At 35.7% G+C, this 23,922-nt stretch overlaps 1 long non-coding RNA gene across 1 annotated transcript in view; it reads right to left on the bottom strand.

Annotated features, from left to right (window-relative positions):
• Window positions 1-23,021, bottom strand: part of LOC109439629 (uncharacterized) — a 48,480-nt gene extending 25,459 nt beyond the window's left edge. The window contains exon 1 of the long non-coding RNA XR_016018821.1: window positions 22,373-23,021. This is a non-coding gene — a long non-coding RNA (uncharacterized LOC109439629). The remainder of the gene's footprint in view (window positions 1-22,372) is intronic.
• Between the last annotated feature and the right edge of the window lie 901 nt (window positions 23,022-23,922).

The following is a 23,922-nucleotide window of genomic DNA, read 5'->3' as shown; positions in this document are numbered from 1 at the left end:
AATATGTATAATTACTAGTTGTTGGGTGTGTGATAAAAATTTTGGATGTTGTGCTGGATCTTTTCTATTTGCCTCCCCCCTTCTACTCTTCTCTCCAATCTGCTTGAAACCCCGGGTATGATGAATGTCAACTCCATCTACTGGGTCTCTTGTCCTCTGCCGCCTAATAGGTTCAGCCAGTGGAAGCAATGGCAGGAGACTGGAAGGAGAGGTAAGTGAGGTCGGGGTATTAACTCCCTGGAGCTTCCTCCTTGTAGGTTGGCCATGGCTGCCATTCTGTATCAGCTCCTGACAGGAGGCCTCTCTGACAGCTTCCTCTGCCTCCCTTTCCTTCAGAGTTTTGGTGGCAAACACCTTGTCCCAGGGAAACTAGCCCCAGGGGACAGCATTGTTCCTTGTGATTTCACTATACTCTGCCATAGAAAATAGTTCCCCTATTAAACTTTCCTCAAATTATGCTAAAATTAAGAGTCTCATTTTTTCCTTCTACTGTGTAGACAGATATTCAAAAAGGGTCTTCATCCTTGCAAATTTTGGGAACTATCAGCAGGAGATGTATCTTTGCACTTTTAGCATATTCCGTCATTAATCTACAGAAAAGAGGTTTCTCTTCTTAGGTTGTATGAGTTTCTCACCTGATTCATGCTTCAAGGAGAGTAAAGGCAACTTTTTTTTTTTCATTTTGCTTATTGCACCAACCTGCAGTTAAAAAAATTTACACTGGAAAATTATAAATTCTTAACATTTTGCATCCAAATTAGATTACTGTTAGAATTAAAGATCAGAATTGGTCTTTTGATTTTCCTTTACAATATTACTATGTTTCTAAGTACTGTTCATGAAAATCACTTTTTTCTACATCTATGATTTGGTTCAGTATAAATTCTTGCTTAAAATTTGGACACTGAGAAAAACTAAATGGTTGGTAAAATTTTGTGAATTTACATAATGTCAGAAGATTGATTTCTGAAAATGTTAATGACTTTGAAAACTACATTATAAACGGGGTATCAGAACATGAACAGAGTTTAATATTTGGTGCAATTAAAGGTGTTAATCACAGGATGTAGCTTGTCTTCAGTCAAAGACTTCAAGTAATTGAATTCCCTTGGAAACTGCAATACTAGTCCTGCCATTTCAAGCTTGCATAATAAATTTGCCAATCTATTTCTTTACTTTTTCTCCTCATATACATAAAGCAAGAGAAAATGATGGTGGAGACCAGTTCTTAATATGTCACTTAGTTGAGCTGCCTCTTAAGGTCTTTTTAGTAAAGTTCCTTTACTGTTCCATTTGAAAATTTCAAGAACTAAAGACACATTACAAGACAAGTAGGGATTAATTAAAATTATTACAGCTTCTGAACTTCAGGTGAACCTTTTATTAGGGTTGTTACCTCGTGAACTTCCCTTAGACTCTCAATTGAAGATGACGTAATTATTCCATTTAAGCACCTGCCAGATTCTACTGTATAATTTCTAAATACTTTTTATTCACCTGTGCTGACTAAGTACTCAATTAAAGACAATTTTCTCTAAAGACTTATTTTTTCTCTCAGTTCTGCGAAGCCACAGGCATAATCGACTGTTTTACCTTCAAGATCCTAAATCAGCATTTCTTCTGATTTTGACCACGACAATGGTGAAATAATATTTATATTGTTTGTAAATGATGGAGAAGTTTTATGCTCATATAGTTATCTTTATTCTACTTCTTTAGAAACTTTCTCCATTTCCCTTCATAAATCCAAATCATACTTTTCAAAGCCCAATTAAAGAGCCACCATTTGAAAAAGAAACAATTCTAGACTGATTCTAATGGGAAATGAATTGTCTCTCATTTCTAATTCCTAATACTTGATTATTTCATAGTAGTCATTTCGCTTATAATATATTTATTTAAATAGATACACAGCTTGTAAGTGACTGCTCCTCAAACAAATTATTAGGAGCAAATATTAAAATATATTCAAAAATTTAAAAATAAGTATTGTCACTGTATGGTGAGTATACCTTCTGACATACATAATTATTTAACAAGTGCTTACTTAACTATTAATCTTACCTTCTGCTGGCATAGTTTGATCAATAGAAATAATCTACAAGTAGGGATTTAACTGAAGCTGGATAGTTTTGTATGTCAACCATAATTATATAGATATAGATATAGATATAGATATAGATATAGATATAGATATAGATATAGATATAGATATAGATATAGATATATGGTCACGGAATATGGAGTTCAGCATAGGGAATAGAGTCAATGGAATTGCAATAGATATGTACAATGTAAGGGGGCAGTAGTTTAGGGGAGAGGGACACAAATCTGTACTAAGAACCTCTAGCATGCCACATAGTATACTAGTATTGAGGATATGTTTTGGCCAAAACAGGTATTTTTATAATTATTGTAATAAAGAATATTATTTTATAATTATTATAATACAGAATACTAGTATCATTACAACTAATTTCATGACCTGCTTTCTTTATCTTTTTTGGTTTAGCACTAAGATATCTCAGAAAGAGAAAAATATAGTTTGTCAGTAAATATGATACATGTAATTCTGAATATTGTATTTTCCTTGTGGGAGCAGGCTGTTATTTTGTATCCTCACAGTGCAGGTATACATTAGGCCTGACTCATGTATTCAACAATCTAACCAGCGCATACCCTATGAAAGACTCAATGCTAGAGAATGTGAACGATGTGAGGGTGAACCAGACAAGGACTCTGGGCAAGTAGTAAAGGTGATAAGGGATAGTACACAAATGATCCCAGTGTAAGATAGAGAAATAATGATATGGTGCTATTGGAAATCAGAGTAGAAATAGGATATTCCCAAATAAATTAAGGAAAGGCTTTTTGGAAGAGTTAACTTTTGAGCTAGACCTAGAAGGATGGTAAGCATTTAGCCAGAGAAAATTGAATGGATAGTAAAGGAAAAGAGAAGGTGGCAGAAGCACATAGAAAATGTCCTTTTACATACAAATCACATTTCATTAAAATAAAATAATTTTTTCCCCAAAACGATTCTATAGTGCCATTATTTTTTATGCATAATTATGGTCAATTATTCTAATATTCACTTTTAGAATCTTCAAGGATAAATTTTCCTAATTCTCAATTTTTTATCTTTCCTTGTTTCTTAGTGTCAGTTAAATCCATTTAAATTTAACCAGAAGAAAGATGAAGAAAGTTCCTCCTTTTCAAAAAATTATTCCCAAATCTCTACAAGCTAAATGTACCTCTACCAAGCTACATCAAGAAATTATTTTGCTCCAATCTAGTTATGTTTGTAGTATGTGATAATGTGTTTTCTACTAAATAGTTTTTGAGGAGAAACGTCATTAAAATGGCAGCATAAGGTGAGCCTCTGTAAATCTCCCCTGGAATTTACAACTAATCGAACAACTATAACTCCACAAAGGACTCCTGCACAGCAGACAGGAAAGACGAAGAGGCCCACTACTGAATTCACCTAAAGGTGGGCGAATCGTGCGAGCGGGGGAGGAGGGAAGGGAGAAGTGCGGAGACAGAGACACATGGGCAGAGGACGCAGACCTAGCTCAGTGCTCGGAGCTCGCCGCACCCCAGAACTACCGCAGCTGTGGGAGAGTGAAGAATTCGGACTGCTAGGGTTCCATTTATGGCCCACAGGGCTGAGGGGGCAGCATATAACACAGCTGAACCCAACACTCACTGCAAAGACCTCAGAGAAAAGACTGAGGGAAGAAGGCTGAAAACTATGGTTTAAGCCCTCAATGCCGAGCAGAGAATGGAAGCCTTAGACATTGAGATTAGCCACCCCCTCCCTACCCTCCCAGAGCTCACCCGCCCCCTACCTGCCCGGTGCTAGAAGCAGAACAGTAGCAGTGTCAGATCAAAACAACAGAATATTTGCTGTTCTGAAAACTGTAGACCCCAGACACAGATTTGCAGCCCAACTAGCTCTGGCCAAGGGGAGGGAGCTGTGGAAACAGGACCGGCTGTGGTGGTGGTCGCCGCCATTGCTCTGGCCCACCTCTCACAACTCAGCCCGCCCCTGTCCCCACCTATCTGGACGGATCCCTGCAGGAGTAAACAGAACTGCTGAAACACACAGGCTCTGAATCTGGTGCAGGAAGAGCTTTGTAACTTCAGAAGCTCTCCACATTCCCCCCATGGAGGCGGCGCCGTATGACCCAGGCGAACTGTTCACAGAGGAGAAGCCCGCCTTCCAGGGAATCCCCTGGTTGTGTGAGAAGCTGGAATAGTGCAGAGAAAACATAACACTACAGTTTGAGAAAGAATAAAAGGCTGCAGTCTTCGAGAAAATAAAACATTTTACCAACACCTAATGGAAAACAAAAGAAAGACTTCTTTCTATTAACCTGTTGCAGAACCCACTCCTGTAGGTGTCTAGGAAGAAAAATAATAAATCGTTAATTGCCATAAATAAGCAAGGCAACAAGACAACTCAGAAAGAAATTGAAAAGTCTCCACAAAAAGGAACTTAAATATATGGAAATACGTGACTTAAATGACAGAGAATTCAACATTGCAGTTCTTACAAAACTCAACAAGATGCAAGAAAACACAGATAGGTAGTTAATGAACTCAGCAACACAGTCAAATAACAAAATGAACATTTTACCAAAGAGATTAAAATTTTAAAAAAGAACCAAATAGAATTTCTGGAGATTAAGAACTCAATAGAAGAAATTAAAAATGAAATATCCAGCTTAGGTAGTAGAATTGACCAGCTGAAGGAAAGAATCAGTGACATCGAAGACAGTAATCTGGAAATGACACAGATGGAAGAAGAAAGAGACTTGAGACTTAAAAGAAATGTAAGAACTCCACAAGAACGTTCTGACTCGACCAGAAAGAACAACACAAAAATAATGGGCATACCAGAAGGAGAAGAAAGAAAGAAGGGAACAGAGAGTATATTCAAACAGTCAATGAGAACTTCCCAAACTTGCGTAAAGATCTGGATCCTCGAATCCAAAAAGCAAATAGAACACTTAATTACTTCAACCCCAACAGGTCTTCTCCAAGGTACATTGTATTGAAGCTGTCAATAATCAATTACAACTAAAGAATCCTCAAGGCAACCAGGAAAAAGAAGATGGTAACCTACAAAGGAAAGCCCATTAGAACATCATCAGATTTTACAGCAGAAACTCTACAAGCCAGGAGAGAGAGGACCCAAATATTCAAACCATTGAAAGAGAGAAATATAAGCCAAGAATAATATATCCAGCAAAGATGTCCTTTAGATATGAGAAAGAATAAAGTCCTTTTCAGACATACAGAAGCTGAGGGAATTTTCTAACACAAGACCTGCACTACAAGAAATACTGAAGGAGGCTATTCGACCACCATCAACAAGGACAATTTGTGGCAACCAAAACATAAAAAGGGGGAGAGTAAAGGCCTGAACCGGAATATGGAAATGGAGAAAGTAAGCGTGCTGAAGAAAATGGAATACTCTAAATATTAAAATTTCTTTTACAGAAACTTAATGGTAACCACTCAAAAAAAATCCAGAACTGAAATAATATAATAAAAGAAACAGAGGGAAAAATCATAGACTACCACCACACAGAAATAATAGACAACAATAAGTAGGCAAAGAAACAATGGAGACACAGTCTTACCAGAAATGACAAGAACATGACAGGACTATCCCCTATCACCTCTGCTTTTCAACATAGTTTTGGAAGCCCTCGCTACAGGAATCAAGCAAGATGAAGAAATAAAAGGCATCCAAATTGGTAATGAAGAAGTTAAACTATCACTCTTTGCAGATGACATGATGCTATATATAGAAAACCCTAAAGACTCCACCAAAAAGCTATTAAAAACAATAAACAAATACAGTAAAGTTGCTGGCTACAGAATCGATGTAGTAAAGTCCACTGCATTCCTATATACTAACAATGAAATCTCAGAAAAGAAAATTCCAAAAAGAAATTCCTTTTGCAATTGCAACAAAAAGAATAAAATACCTATGCATAAACATAACCAAGGATGTGAAAGACCTATATGGTGAAAACTATAAGACATTTTTAAGTTGAAGAAGACACAAAGAAATGGAAAGACATTCCGTGCTCATGGATTGGAAGAATCAACATAGTTAAAATGGCCATATTACCCAAAGCAATATACAGATTTAATGCAATCCCCATCAAAATCCCAATGGCATTTTTAAAAGAATTAGAACAAAATATTGTCAGATTTGTACTGAACCACAAAAGACCCTGAAAAGCCAAGCAATCCTAAGAAAAAAGAACAGTTCTGGAGGTAACACACTCCTTGACTTTAGATTTTACTACAAGGCAACAATAATCAAAACAGCATGGTACTGGCAGAAAAACAGACATGTAGACCAATGGCATAGAGTTGAGAACCCAGAAATAAAACCACATAAATATGGACTATTTTTGACAAAGAAGCAAAAAACATACAATGGAGAAAAGACAGCCTCTTCAATAAATGGTGCTGGGAGAATTGGATAGCCACATGCAAAAGAATGAAACTGGACTCCTGTCTTTCACCATGTACCAAAATTAATTCAAAATGGATCAAAGACTTAAACGTAAGACCTGAAACAATAAACTGCATAGAAGAAAACATAGGTACTAAACTTATGGACCTGGGGTTCAAAGAGCATTTTATGAATTTGACTCCAAAAGCAAGGGAAGTAAAAGCTAAAATAAATGAATGGGACTATATGAAACTTAAAAGCTTCTGCACGGCAAATGAAACCATCGACAAAATAAAGAGTCTACCAATTGAATGGGAGAAGATTTTTGCAAACAGTGCCTCTGATAAGGGGCTAATATCCAAAATATGCAAGGAACTCATACAACTCAACAACAAAAAAACAAACAATCCAATTGAAAAATGGACAGAGAAAACATAGCACTACCATGTGGGAGAAGAAAAATAAGCTGCAGTTGGAGAAATAATAAAACATTCTACCAACAAGTACTGGAAAACAAAATAAAGACCTCTTCCTATCAACCTGTTGCAGAAGTCACTCCTGTAGATGTCTAGGAAGAGAAATAGTAAACCAATAATCGCCATGAATAACCAAGGCAACAAGATAGCTCAGAAAGAAAGTGAAAAATCTCCAGAGAAGGCACTTAAAGATACAGAAATATGTGACTTAAATGACAGAGAATTCAAGATTGCAGTTCTGAAAAAACTCAACGAGATACAAGAAAACACAGATAGGCAGTTAAATGAACTCAGAAACTCAATCAAAGAACAGCATGAGCATTTTACGAAAGAGATTGAAATTTTAAAACAGAACCAAATAGAATTTCTGGAGATTAAGAACTCAATAGAAGAAATTAAGAATGAAATAACCAGCTTAGGTAGTAGAGTTGACCAGATGGAGGAAAGAATCAGTGACATCGAAGATAGAAACCTGGAAATGACACAGATAGAAGAAGAGACTTGAGACTTAAAAGAAATGAGAGAACTCTATAAGAACTTTCTGACTCCATCAGAAAGAGCAATATAAGAATAATGGGCATACCAGAAGGAGAAGAAAGAGAGAAGGGAACAGAGAATATATTCAAACAAATTGTCGATGAGAACTTCCCAAATTTGTGGACAGAACTGGACCCTCGAATCCAAGAAGCAAATAGAACACCTAGTTACCTCAATCCCAATAGGCCTTCTCCAAGGCACATTGTATTGAAGCTGTCTAAAATCAACGACAAAGAAAGAAATCTCAAGGCAGCCAGGGAAAAGAAGACGGTAACTTACAAAGGAAAGCCCATTAGATTATCATCAGATTTTTCAGCAGAAACTCTACAAGCCAGGAGGGAGTGGAACCAAATATTCAAACTATTGAAAGAGAGAAATCATGAGCCAAGAATAATATATCCAGCAAAGATATCCTTTAGATATGAAGGAGGAATAAAGACCTTTCCAGACATACAGAAGCTGAGGGAATTTTCTAATACACGACCTGCACTACAAGAAATACTAAAGGTGGCTATTCGACCACCATCAACAGGGACAATTTGTGGCAACCAAAACTCAAAAAGGGGGAGAGTAAAGGCCTGAACCGGAATATGGGAATGGAGAAGGTAAGCATGCTGAAGAAAATGGAATACTCTAAATATCAAACTTTCTTTTACATAAACTTAAGGGTAACCACTCAAAATAAATCCAGAACTGAAATATATACTGAAATAAAAGAAGAAACAGAGGGAAACATCATAGAATACCACCACACAGAAATAATAGACAACAACAAAAAGGCAAAGAAACAATGGAGACACAGCCTTACCAGAAAACTAAAGATAGAATGACAGGAAATCCTCACATTATCAATAATCACCCTAAATGTAAATGGACTGAACTCACCAATAAAAAGGCACAGAGTAGCAGATTGGATCAAAAAACTAAACCCAACCATATGCTGTCTCCAAGAGACACATCTCAGCTACAAGGACAAGCATAGACTCAAAGTGAAAGGGTGGAAATTGACACTCCAAGCAAATGGTACCCAGAGAAAATCAGGTGTAGCCATAATGATATCAGATGAAACAGACTTCAAGGTGAAAAAGATCACAAGAGACAAAGATGGACATTTCATAATGGTGAAGGGGACTGTACAACAAGAAGACATAACAGTCATCAATATTTATGCCCCCAATCAGGGAGCACCGAAATACACCAAGCAACTACTAACAGAACTAAAGGGAGAAATTGACCAAAACACAATTATACTAGGGGACTTAAATACATCATTGACAGCTATGGATAGATCATCCAAACAGAAAATAAATAACGAAATAGTAGCCCTAAATGACACATTAGATGAAATGGACATAATTGACATTTATAGAGCACTTCATCCTAAAACATCAGACTATACATTCTTTTCTAGTGTACATGGAACATTCTCAAGGATAGACCATATATTGGCACATAAAATCAGTCTCAACAAATTTAAGAAGATTGAAATCATACCATGCATATTCTCTGATCACAAGGCTTTGAAATTGGATATCAACTGTAAAAAGAAAGCGGGGAAAAAACACAAATACATGGAGACTAAACAACATACTTTTAAAGAAGGACTGGGTCAAAGAAGAAATTAGAGGAGAGATCAAAAGATACATAGAAACAAATGACAATGAAAATACATCCTACCAAAATTTTTGGGATGCAGCGAAAGCAGTTTTAAGAGGGAAATTTATCTCATTACAGGCCTATCTCAAAAAACAAGAAAACTCCCAAATAAATAATCTCATGTTACACCTTAAAGAACTAGAAAAAGAAGAACAAGTAAAACCAAGGTCAGCAGAAGAAAGGAAATAACAAAAATTAGAGCAGAACTAAATGAAATAGAGAACAAAAAGACAATAGAAAAAATTAATGTGACAAAGAGCTGGTTCTTTGAAAAGATTAACAAAATTGACAAACCCTTGGCTAGACTTACTAAGATAAAAAGAGAGAAGACACTAATTAACAAAATCAGAAACGTAAAAGGGGAAGTTATCACGGACACCACAGAAATACAAAGGATCATCCAAGAATACTATGAAGGACTATATGCCACCAAATTCAACAACCTAGAAGAAATGGACAAGTTCTTAGAAACATATAGCCTTCCAAGGCTGAACCATGAAGAATTGGAAAATCTAGACAGACCTATCACCAGTAACGAAATTGAATCAGTCATCCAAAACCTTCCCAAAAGCAAAAGTCCAGGACCAGATGGCTTCACTAGTGAATTCTACCAAACCTTCAAAGAGGATCTAATACCAATCCTACACAAACTCTTCCAAAAAAACTGAAGAAGAGACAGTACTCCCTAACTCATTTTATGAGGCCAACATTACCCTGATACCAAAACCTGGTAAGGACAGCACAAAAAAAGAAAACTACAGACCAATATCTCTGATGAATACCGATGCAAAAATCCTAAATAAAATTCTAGCAAATCGAATACAACAATGCATTAAAAAGATTATTCATCACGACCAAGTGGGGTTCATCCCAGGGGCAAAAGGATGGTTCAACATACGCAAATCCATCAATGTGATACATCACATAAACAAAATAAAGGACAAAAATCATATGATTATATCAATTGATGCAGAAAAAGCATTTGACAAGATACAACATCCATTTATGATTAAAACACTTAATAAAATGGGTATAGAAGGAAAATACCTTAACATAATAAAGGCCATATATGACAAGCCCTCTGCTAATCTCATAATTAATGGAGAAAAACTGAAGCCCTTTGCTCTACGTTCAGGAACATGACAGGGATGTCCCCTATCACCTCTGCTTTTCAACATAGTGTTGGAAGTCCTTGCCAGAGCAATCAGGCAAGAGAAAGAAATAAAAGGCATCCAAATTGGGAATGAAGAAGTTAAATTATCACTCTTTACAGATGACATGATGCTATATATAGAAAACCCTAAAGACTCCACCAAAAAGCTATTAGAAACAATCAACGAATACAGTAAAGTTGCTGGCTACAAAATCAATACACAAAAGTCCATTGCCTTCCTATATACTAACAATGAAATCTCAGAAAAAGAAATACAAAAAACAATTCCTTTTGCAATTGCAGCAAAAAGAATAAAATACCTAGGAATAAACTTAACCAAGGATGTGAAAGACCTATATGCTGAAAACTATAAGACATTTTTGAAAGAAATTGAAGAAGACACAAAGAAATGGAAAGACATTCCGTGCTCATGGATTGGAAGAATCAACATAGTTATAATGGCCATATTACCCAAAGCAATATACAGATTCAATGCAATCCCCATCAAAATCCCAATGGCATATTTTAAAGAAATAGAACAAAAAATCATCAGATCTGTTTGGAACCACAAAAGACCCCGAATAGCCAAAGCAATCTTAAGAAAAAAGAACAATAATGGAGGTATCACACTTCCTGACCTTGGCTTGTACTACAGGGCTACAATAATCAAAACAGCATGGTATTGGCAGAAAAACAGACACATAGACCAATGGAATAGAATTGAGAACCCAGAAATAAAACCACATAAATATGGACAGATCATTTTTGACAAAGAAGCTAAAAACATACAATGGAGCAAAGACAGCCTCTTCAATAAATGGTGCTGGGAGAATTGGATAGCCACGTGCAAAAGAATGAAACTGGACTGCTATCTGTCACCATGTACCAAAATTAATTCAAAATGGATCAAAGACTTAAGCAAAAGACCTGACACAATAAATTGCATAGAAGAAAACATAGGTACTAAACTTACGGACCTTGGGTTCAAAGAGCATTTTATGAACTTGACTCCAAAGGCAATGGAAGTAAAAGCTAAAACAAACGAATGGGACTACATGAAACTTAAAAGCTTCTGCACAGCAAAAGAAACCATTGACAAAATAAAGAGGCCACCAACTGAATGGGAGAAGATTTTTGCCAACAGTGCCTCCAATAAGGGGCTAGTATCCAGAATATACAAGGAACTAATGCAACTCAACAACATAAAAACAAACAACCCAATTGAAAAATGGGCAGAGGACTTGAAGAGACATTTCTCCAAAGAGGACATACAAATGGCAAATAGACATATGAAAATATGCTCAACATCACTAATCATCAGAGAAATGCAAATCAAAACCACAATGAGATATCACCTCACCCCAGTCAGAATGGCTATCATCAACAAGACAAATAGTAACAAATGTTGGAGAGGCTGTGGAGAAAAAGGAACCCTCATACACTGTTGGTGGGAATGCAGACTGGTGCAGCCGTTATGGAAGGCAGTGTGGAGGTTCCTCAAAAAATTACGAATAGAATTGCCATATGACCCAGCAATCCCTCTCCTGGGTATCTACCCAAAAAATCTGAAAACATTTATACATAAAGACACGTGTGCTCCAATGTTCATTGCAGCTTTGTTTACAGTGGCCAAGACATGGAAACAACCAAAATGTCCTTCGATAGATGAATGGATAAAGAAGTTGTGGTATATATACACAATGGAATACTATTCGGCGGTAAGAAAAGATGATATAGGAACATTTGTGACAACATGGATGGATCTTGAGAGAGTAATGCTGAGCGAAATAAGTCAGACAGAAAAAGCAGAGAACCATGTGATTTCACTGATATGTGGTGTATAAACCAAAAACAACAAAAGAACAAGACAAACAAATGAGAAACAGAAACTCATAGACACAGACAATAGTTTAGTGGTTGCCAGAGGGTAAGGGGGGTGGGGGGTGGGGGGTGGGAGATGAGGGTAAGGGGGATCGAATATATGGTGATGGAAGGAGAACTGACTCTGGGTGATGAACACACAATGGGATTTATAGATAATGTAATACAGAATTGTACACCTGAAATCTATGTAATTTTGCTAACAATTGTCACCCCAATAAATTTAATTAAATAAATAAATAAATAAATAAATAAAAAGAATGACAACTAATTAGAAAATATAATAAAAATTTTAAAATACTCTCCCCAAATCGATGTTATCTAGTAGTATGAATTTTTTTATAGATTATTCTGAATGGAAAATATCGCGTTCCTGAATAAAAAGACCCAATATCATAAAGATTTCAGTTTTCCCTAACTTAACTATCAATCTGATAGAAGTTCAGTCAAAATTCTAAAGGGTTTTTTGAGTGTATGCACATCCTAAAATTCTTATGGAGGTAAACAGCCAGTAATAGCCAAGAAAATTTTGAAGAGGATTAAGAAAAGTAGTGTGGGTTTGTCTCTACTTAATTTCAAGACTTATTATAAAGTTTTGGTGATTGATATCTTTGAATTTATTATAGGGATAAAAAGAAAAGAAGAGAAAGACGAGAAACAGATCCAAGCATATATAGGAACTTAGCATATGGCAGTGTGGACATTATAAACCAGTGGTGAAACAACGGTCTATTTATAAATGTGTTGGGACAATAAGCTTAATACAGAAAAAAGTAAACTACGGATGCTACCTCATAAGATTTACAAAATAGATTTCAGATAAAGATAGAAATCAAAAAATGAAATGTAAAAAACTGATGAATGTAGGCTAATATATGAATGTATATCATTGTGTAGGATCAGGTTTTGTTAAGTAAGACATGGCATCTGCAAATCATTAAGACACACTATATTTATGGATGTATATAATGTAGTAAAAATATAAAAATGTAAACAGGAATTCACCAAGTTAGGGAAGGTAATTACCTCTAAATGGGAAGGTCAGGATGAAGAGACATGGAAAAGGAGCGTCAACAAAACTGTAATATCTTATTTCTTTAAAACAAATCAGTTAAATCAAACACTGCAATATGTTAATATTATTAGTTGGTGCATCTAGGGATGTGTGTCATATTATCTTGCATATTTTTCAATATGTTACCAATATGTCACAATTTTAAAAAGTTGATTCAGAAATATAAACTTGCTTTGCAAATTGCACCAGCTGCCACAAACCAAATCAAAGAATTATTTTTTAATGGTTATATGCATACATGCCTTTGTTCCTAGTGCAAGCACACTGATTTTTCCAGATGTTACCTCATAAAGAGATGATAATGATCAACACCCGTAGTATTACCTTTGAATTATGCCATGTTAACGTCATATATTATAATAAGAACAATTCTCCTGGCAATGGGCAATGGCAATTTACCTCAGTTATGATGATTTCAGCATTGATTCGTAAGTCAAATTTGGCATGCTACCAAGAAAATAACACACTTTTAGTATGTCTTTGGTCAAAGAAGTGTTAAACATATAAAATGCTAAAACAAATTTACACAACGAGAATTCACAAGGTTTGGAGAGTTTTGGTAGTACTGAAATTTTTGCATATTACATTAATAGCTCGATTTACTGAGCCCATACTATGTGCTGAGCAGAATGTCAAAAACTTTATACATATTATCTCGTTTGATGATCACAGTAACCCTGGGAGGTACAATTATGACCGAATGCATTGATGGGGAAATTGAGGCTTAGTCATCCAATAACGTACCTGAGATCATAGAGTAAGTGGCAGAGCCCAACAGATGCAGTCCTTACTGGTTCCAAAGGCCTAGCCATTAACGACAACTTTATAATTACCAAATAAATTGTTTTCTCCAGAAAGGAAAGTGGTGCTTTTATGGCATGTTAGCTAGCTGTATTCTAAGCTGTCCAAGCATCTATACATTTTAGTGGAGAATTTTTATCAGTATCAAATTTTAAAATGATCAATTAAATATAATAGCTTTTTACATGGTTAGGTAAGATTTAACTAAAAAATCAAACTTTTTTAAAATAGTGCTTTTATCTCTTGTTTTTATCACTTGAAACCTTATCAAGTGATATGAAAAGAACATGGAATTAGAATTGCAGAAACTTTGCAAATTATGAAACCTCTGGAAATTTGAAATAGAGTCAAGATTTCTTCATAAAGTAAAAACCAAAGTAGTTCTTTACAAGTTTAGAAAGTTGCTATAGGCACAGATGCCTGTTTTTTTAAAATATGTCCCTGAAGATTATTTAATCAGAGAACTTTGGTGAATCTGAGAAGTTCTGCTAGGAATTCAGAAAAGAATATTTAACGTTATTTTTCTTTGTACATTATCTAAACTATCTTCCAATCATGTACCTAAGTTTTCTCGTCTATGCAACAGAAATGCTGAACTCAATGTATCAAATGACATGCTATTAAGAAACTCTGGGGAAAGAAAATGAATTATTAGGCATGGCTTACAATCTGGCAGACACTCAACACAAAAAATACCTGAAGGGAGGCATGTCAACTTATACACAAAATTAAATCTCCTGCTGCAAAACATTTTGCAGATTATGACTTGATCGGGAACACATACAGTCAGAGCTGTACTTGTCATACACAAGTACTTGAACATCTTTAAAATTGCTTTAGTTGAGGCAGCCATAATGAATCCACTGATATAAACCATGTTTTTAAAAATCAAGCCTCAGATAAGAGCTCAGCCCTGGCTGAAACCTAGATGCGAGATCCTGGGCAGAGGACGTAGTGAGTCTGCACCCACACTTGTGATTCATGGAAACTATGAGATAATAAAAGTTTAAGCCACTAAAGTTATGGTGATTTTTATGCAACAGTAGAAAATAAACACAAAAAATGGACATCTTAGCAATATCCACAGTGACACTGACAGGTCACTTGTTGCAACAAATAACTACGGACTGTGAAAAGCACATATGAGCACAGTATGATTTTATACTGTGAGAAAACTTGGTTGGAAAGAAAGGAGTGGGGTATAGGTTGGAATTCTTGAAAATACAACAGTCCAGGTAGGCATTATGGTTATATAGAGAGAAGGAATCATGCTTTGTATTTTGACCCATCTCTGTTTTACTGATGTGTACTGTACATATGAGAAAATTGAAAATCAGATTGATTACTTGCAGGGTATAGAACCAATTAGAATGATCTTAAAAACAAACAGAATTTCAACTTAATGTAGTATAACAAAACTTAGAGATTCACTGATGATTCCTGACCACAGTGACAACTGAAAGCTTTTAATCAAGAGGGATTTAGAAGACGTTTGAAGTCTGTATCAGCAGAGCATAAAGATTATGATGATGTAGCTGGTTTCAGACAGCTTGGTCTGAGTCCCAGCTCTGTGGGCACCTTAGCTCTTTAAGCTTTGGGCTCTCAATATCTACCTCATAAGGCACCTGTGCATATAAAACAAAACAATGTTCATAAATACTTAACACCTTGCATGGCATATTATGAATCATCACAAATTCGGTTGTTATTGTCATTAATTATTATCACAGCAGAAGAAGCAAGGACTAGGGAGACCAATGTAGACAATGTCAAAATAATTCTGGTGGAAATGGGACAGTCTGGGTTAAAGTAAACTTGATAAGAGGAGAGAATAAAAAATAGAAAATGAGATAAAGCTGCATTACAAAGTGAGTCACGTCAAAACTTGGGGACTCATTCCACATAGTATAGTAAGAATGAAGTAAGTTTAAAATGCCTGTGAATTTCCAGACCTGGATGAATGGGGAAAGAGCGTATCATTAACTGACAGGCAGAAAAACTAGAATGGGGGGCCCTAGGGACCATGTTAGGGATGAGATGATGAGTTCACAGAGTTTGTGCTGTCACCACGAAATCAGAGTTAAGATGTCTAGCAGACCTTCGTAAATACATTAATGGAGTTCACATCTGAGCCAGAGCTATAGACTTGGAAAATATCTGTGAAGAGAGAATGACTGTAGCTATTGGATTGAACAGATTTCCTGCAGGGCTCCACAGAGGATGAGAAACAGTGAGTTAAATGAATTGTACACAAAGTGGTACAGAAATGCTGAGATTAGAAGTGTCTATACCAGGCTTCATTTCAAAAGGAAAACACTGGGTATTGCTAACCAGTAGGTAAAATAGTTCATGAAAGCGCTATACATCTTTCCACTTTAAAGTTAAACATCTTCCACAAATCAAACTTTTCTATCTCCTTTGGGATCCATTTAATAAGGACAACCCAAAACTTGGGTAATGAGGATTCACAAGGGAATCGGACGCAAATCTAGGGCACTCTTGGGAGCTGTGTTGTAATTACTGCACTTGGGCTCAATTCTCCTACCCAGTCAGCCTAAATGCTGTATGAAAACAAGTAGCAACCAGTGGTCAGCATTTCCCTTTGTATCTCATGTAGAATAAGAAACAATAAAGTAATGTTTCCTAAGTGTTCAAGGGCTCACGTTAGACTACCGATTTTTGTACTGTGTTTCAAAACTACTAATTTTATTTTGATTTCTTAATTTGACCCCATAGACTATTTGAAATATTAGCAGCTAACTAGTCTGAAGGTTTAAAAGTGAGTAGCTGTTGATAACACAGATGCTGATTAATTGGAGTGGCTGAAGTTCAACATGCATTTGTATTTGAACTTGGTGTACAGTAGGTCATTTTAAGGGAAAAAAATAACCTTCAACTCTTAGGAAGACTTAACCACTCTATCATATTTTTCTTATTCTATTGGAGCTACAAAGGGAAATATTGTCTGATGCTAATATTTTGAATAGTCTATGAGATCAAATTATGCAGCACTTCTCAGCATTAAATACAGAGGGAAAAACTCCTTAAGACTTTGGTATTGTGCGTTCTAAAGTATGTACACTAAAGATAATATGTTATAAAATGATTTCAAGGAAACAATAATTAAGGAGAAGATTTGGGAACATAATAAGAGGTATTCATATTTAGTAAAGAAAATATTATAGGAAAAAGTTTTAAATAAGACACATTCACTTGAATATTTTACCACAACAGAGGTGCTAGGAAGTTCAGTGTAGGTGAAAAAAGGGATGAATTTGTTGTAATTGATTAATCTCATGACCATGGGCTTGAGAGGTGGAGAGTTTTGATCTGAGTTTCTGCTTTCTTATGTCTGAAATGAAGATAATATGAACTCTACATAGACATGTAAATGTTAAAAGACTTAATATGGGTGAAATACCCTATGTATGTATGTATGTACGTATGTATGTATGTGTGTGTGTGTGTGTTCATATTTTGAATGGTATTTTTTTCTGTCTTCTTCCTCTTCCCAGATATATAAGCAAATCAAGGCTCAAAGACCTTATGTTCAAATATCAATAGGTAATCTAGCATGAGACAGTAAATGCGTTTGTTCACCAGTAGCAACTCACTGGCTCTCTTCCTTTAGAAAGATGAATGGGAACACCTTTTTAATCCTAAATGAGGCAGTTGGGAGTTTAGTTGATGCCAAGGTCACAGCAATTACTGTGGCTTTGAGAAAAAGGAGCACATAATCATACAGTGCATGGGGCATTTGTCTCTTCATGAGAGTAAGAACCTTTACTTTTAGGGTTTTAGAATTAGAAAAAATAAGTCCCTAGTGGTCATTAAAACACCATCTAATGTGTTTGGTGGAAGTAGTCCAGCCATGAAAGGTAAATTATTTCCATTTCATCATCATCTTTGGGGAACGTAATTCAGGTTTGTATGTTTTAATTGCTATTGTATGTATGTATTAATTGCTACCTTGGTGGTGATATGCACACAGAAATCATATATCACTAAAGCAATTTTCTCTTAACTGTCAATTGCAATGAATACATTTAAATAAATCTCAATGAAAAAAGTATTTTCAAATGTTTTCCATTTTACTTGAGAATTACTGGCCGTGCTATGAACCAATTATGATTTGGAAAAATATTCTCTGTATTGACATGCAAATAAACTCACTAAGCAACCACTTTGCTTTAAAGATTTACATAATTTGATACCAAAAGCCACATTAAATTAATACTAATTACTTGATTGTAAAGCAAGAAAGTTCAGAATTAAGGTGCTCTTCTTCCCATATTTCATCACATCTATGCATGAAAACATTGATGCACAAGAAATAAAAATCTTTCAGGTGTAGGAATATACAGGCTTTATTCCTTGGAAGTATAATACACGGCTTATTACCCAATGATGTGTAGGAAGTACACCTGAAGTGTCTCTTAGAGAGAGTCATTTTGAAATCCTTTATCAGAACTCAGATTTTCTCAGAATCAATGCACTACTGTAAACTCTTCATTTGTTTTTGCACACTTCTGTTTTGTTTCTTATTTCTGGCAAATTTTCATTTCCAATTGTCCCTTACTTTGCCAATCAACATGAGAGCTCCTAAGTAGTATTTGCATGCTAAAAAACTGGTGTGTGCCCAAGCATACTAGCCTAAATAAGAAAAATAAATACTTGGAAGTCTCATTTTCCACTAAAATTATGTACTATATTATAGCTTATTATGTAAATTATTTTCTATGAAGTAGCATTTGTTGAGCCTGAATGTTCTAGATTCCCATTGCATGGTTGTGGTTGAGCAGAATCTATCAAAAATCTCTCTCTCTCTCTCTCTCTCTCTCTCTCTCTCTCTGTCTCTCTCTCTGTCTCTCTCTCTGTCTCTCTCTCTCTCTCTCTCTCTCTCTCTCTCTCTCTCTCTCTCTCTCATTATATCAAACACTTATACTATTGTATAATTCTTCCTCTTTCAGAAAACATACCGGAATATTCATTGGAATATTGGAATTCTTGAATCCTGAACTTACAAAAAACATCATTATCTCCTCCATTATAATAATATTAACTTCCTCAATACCAAGGTGATTATAGCACAAAGGGACCAATTGTTTTGTTGTGTGGTGACCCATTTCATGGGAAAATTAGGATATTCCACAGAAGACCTTAAGTAGACTATGCCCAAAGGACACTGGAGGTGCTGAAGCAGAACGTGATTAGGCCATTTGGTAAAGGATAACAGGTCACACGGATGTTAAAATGATGTTAATAAAAGGAAGTACTTTCTTCTAGTCTATTAGTTTACCAGGGTTTTTGGAATTTTTAGTATACTCATTAATAAAAGTATGGTGAGTTGGGGCAAATATGAAGGGCTAGTAGAAACATATTATCCAGGGTCTTTTGGCACCATTGATAAAATAAGCATTAAACTTGAAAATCGGATATTATTCAAAAGAAAGTCTCAATAAACTATTATTCGCATAATTTCTTAAATGTGATTTTAAAAGTTACTTTTAAAAAGCCAATTCACTCAAACTTTTTAACATATTTCAGGCTTATTATTGCCTTCTGTATTTCTCTATTGTACATATAGCAAATAGAAGAAAAAATAAAAAAGAAAGCAATATGTAGCCTTGATACCATAAAACCCAAATTACTTCACCTTTATCTTAAATCCCACCAAACACATAGTTATTGATCTTATGTGTAAGGAAATAAAAGACATCTATCCCACAACATTTTTAATTTCATTTTTGGTCTATATCCATGTGCCTTAAGAAACTGAGAAACAATTAAGAAAGAAAACAACTTTAGCATGTCATGTGATATGAGTAAATTATTTCAGTAACTTTTCTATGCACTTTTTTGTAAAAGTTCATTATCTTGAAGGAAAAGAAGTGCTGTACATACTTGTAGTATCTGTGTATGATAACGTTAGCAGGCTATCCATTGTTGTGGTACTGAATATTCCTTTGCATTTCACAAATTCTGACTCCAAAACATGGTCATTTCTTTGTGGTACAAAGAATTAATGAAGGACCGCCACATTTGAATATCTTTCATAGGTATCTTCAAAGTTGGCTATTTTATTTGTTTACAGTATGAATCATATTCTGTAACCAAATAGTATTCCTTACATGCTAAGTCTGGGCAAATTATGGTCACCTAATTTTACCTCTTCAGAAATAAGATATAAATGCTAAATATGTTAAAAATATAAGAGGAAAATACTTCTAATATTCTAAATTTACCACCTCATGGACTCTACCTTTTACTGATTTCATTATTACCAGTAGCTTATTTTGACTTTAGCATTTAACCATCTCATTGTGACAATGTTAAGTTTCATTTGAGAGAATCCCCGATATTGGTAGTTCAAGCTAACTGGTTATACTTGAACAAAGACATCTTGGAAAACTTTGTGCAAAAAGAAGTCACTGAGATACCAATACATTTGGATGAACACAGTGTTCATATATGTTACTGCTTTCAAGTAAGTTACAAAATTAAAATATAGATTGACATTTCAATACAATAAAGAAAATAAAACTAAAATTTTAAGAAAGCCATATTTTGTTTGAAATCCCACATTCTGAGTATTTATACTAATATAATTAGTTTTAAAGACAAAATTTCAAAATGTGTAGAAGAAAAGAATGATTCTATATACATTTAAAAGAGGCTATTTGGTATAAGATTCATAGTCTGGTGCTTCACATATCCTATTTGGCTCCTCTACCTGACTAGTCTTTAAAAATGTGTATCAATATTTAATGTAAGATCACACGATGGACAAATCCTACAAAGAACATCTGCTTAGAGTAAAACATGGAAACTTAAAGGGATTTACATTTGACCTCTAGTGTTTGCAACAATATCCATTTCTTGCAACAACCACTCTCATGTAGGATTCTGCTGTAAATAAAATACAAAATCTCTACCCAGAGGAATTATTTTAGTTCATCCATGTAAGTGCAATACAACTAGAGTCAAAAATTTTATGATAATTAAAAATATTTTAAAAAAACACATTTAAACTTAGTGTAGTCTTTAATTGCTGAAAAACATAATCCTAGTAGTTGAGTAATACTTATTAATTCTGCAACAGCTTATATTTTACCCATTCCTATTAATATAGGACATCTAGTTACAACCTAAACACTCTCCTTGGAATGTAAAGGAACCTCCACCTCAATATTTTCCAGCCATCATTTATATTTACTTTAAGGTCACTAAATGACATAAATGAAAGATCATAATTCTATTTATCAGACAAACCATCGTGTCTGTCAAATAGTCTGAACAGTAATAAGAAATACACAGCACCAGCTAACTTCTATGATTTAATAATTGTTCACTATGAGAAGTACTGTTTGGTGGTTTTTTGCACTGAATTCTTTCTCCATACACACTCAAAACACACTGCCAATTGACAAAAGGAATATAGCGTCAAAAGAAAATCTGCTAAACAAGAAAAGCTCTCTGTTAAGCATGCAAGCTGTTAAACATTGCTGAAATAGCGAGACATTTTCTCAGCCCACGCTTCCCAGTTCCATTCAATTACCAACAGCAGTATCGACTATAACACAAGCTAAAACTGTATTATTAAATCAGAGCTTCCCATTTACATCCACCTGTAACCTAAAAGGGTGGGAGGGGATGACATTTACTAGTCAACAGCAGAACAAATAGCCCCCAACTTGGAAATACACATGACCTTGGGGTGTAGAATTCTCAGAGACTGCGTTTCACAAGTTTTATTGGGATCTACTGCATAATAACACATATAAATGAACACAGCATGGTATAAATGCTCTTCTCCCTACCACCTCCCCTCCAAAAAAGGTTAAGAGAGCTCTGCACTTTGCAGTCTATGCTTTAAATACCAGAGGTAATATTAACTAATCAGAGATTAGCCCACTCAAATACTATTTTAAGATTACATTTGTTTTAAACAACTTGTTGGTTGATTTATTTAATGTAATTCATTAAAATGTTTGGGGGCTTACATTGAATGATTCCTGTTCCTTGAGCCATGCTGGAGGTATTGCTCTACAAATACTTATATTTATAAAGCAAGATGTAACATGATGACATTAACTTCACAAGAAAACAAAGCCCTCAACTTCCCCTCTAGAAATCAGTGCATAATCACCAACAGATGCTCTTGTAATAATACAATAGTGATTATTGAAATAATTATTGCAATCATTGCCAAAAGTCCCACTTAAAATTATAAAAATAATAACTTGCTTTTTGTATGGCAGTCTGCATTTCTCTCCCGTTTGTAATATTTATAACAATATTATTTTTCTTACCTTATTTTAACAGTCAAAAAGTCTCCTAGAAAGATTCCTAAACGGTGTGGATATATATATGACAACAATAACAATAATTTTTAAAAAATGAAAAGATCCTCTCAGCTGGAAAAAGTTGAAAATAGTTTGGTCTAAAACTATAGAAATCTCGAAAGTCAGGACTGAATGGGCGCCCAGGTGGCAAACAGAGAACTCTCCCCCACGTCCGTCTGATACCACACTCCTTTGTCAAGTTGATACAGTACTGCTGGTGAAGCGGTCCGGCGGGGCGCAGAGGGTGCAAGAGGGCGTTGCCTGGAGGCGCTGGAGCAACCAGTCCGCTGGCTTCCCAGGTTCAGCACCGACAGCCCAGGGACAGCACCAGCGCCTCTCACCTCCAGTTTCTCAGTCACTGAACCAGGCTGATTCTCGCGCCGCCTCCCGAAGCAAGAGCTGCTGCCACTCAACCGGGCGTGCCCCACCCCCCCACAGCTGACATAACTATTTTGCATATCAAGTCCCTGAGAGATGACCGCCCCCTAGACTGAGCTTCTGCTAGGGTCAGCTGAGACAATCAAGGCGGAGAAATCCAGGCTTATGATCAACATGAGCATCATTGGACTTCACGATCCATCCGCCACCAGTCCTGAAGAAACTAAATGCTTTCCGCGTCGCCTGAGCCTCTGCCTTCACTGGGACTGCCGTTTCTGTGCAAGCTAAAGATCACTGCTGGCACAGCTCCGGCAGAGGGATGATGGACGGGGGAGGGGGCAGTGGAGCACAGAGAGGCTGGGGAGGCGGGTGGAGAAGGGACAGGCGAATAGAATTAATCAACTCAACAACTTCAAAACAAGGAGAAAAAAAAATCCCCGATCCATTTGCTCTTCCTGGCCAAACTTTCCTCTTTCTCCCTGCCATTTTTTTACTGGAAAGGATGTATTTGGTGTGCCTTTCTCTCTCTTTCCTCAGTTCATGGAACTGCTAGAGGGAGTTACTGCAGCAGAAACTTGTGCTAGAGAAAAAATAGCTTTGAGCACTGGGAAGAAATGTGAAAGCCTGCGATGCTTATCATTCGTAAACAAAATATTTTCTTATTTTTTTATATGAGTGCTATATAGTAGAGACTTCGTATGTGTTCCTACAAAATTTGCAAAACCCTCCCTCTTCATTCTCATTGTTTAAATATATCATAAAGGTAAATGAATTTGGAGATTCCAGGGCAAAAAAAAAAAAAGAAAAATAAAGTCATTTAATAATGAAAAAAGTGAAAGTTCTCAGCTTCAACTTCCACTGCCAACGTCCTGAAGGTTATGCAATATTTATTATGCCTAATATATCAAGTGTTCTATGAAAGTCGGGTATGCTGGAAACATTTCATAGCCTTTCGCAATTCTCTTGGTATATAAGTATGTGATGTATCTTGTCCCAGTGAGGCTCTAAGGGCCTTGACAGCAAGAGAAAGAGGGGCTGCCAGGCCGGATCCCTGACTGCTTAAAATGGTAAACAAACAGTGAACTGAACCAATCAGTCATCCCAAAGGGTCATTATTCACACACTATCCACATGTCCCA

Source organism: Rhinolophus sinicus, chromosome 15 (assembly GCF_057876585.1).
Source record: "Rhinolophus sinicus isolate RSI-liver-muscle chromosome 15, RSI-T2T, whole genome shotgun sequence".
NCBI lineage: Eukaryota > Metazoa > Chordata > Mammalia > Chiroptera > Rhinolophidae > Rhinolophus > Rhinolophus sinicus.
The sequence above is the reverse complement of the archived record's forward strand: the minus strand, read 5'-3'. Positions and strand labels throughout refer to the sequence as shown.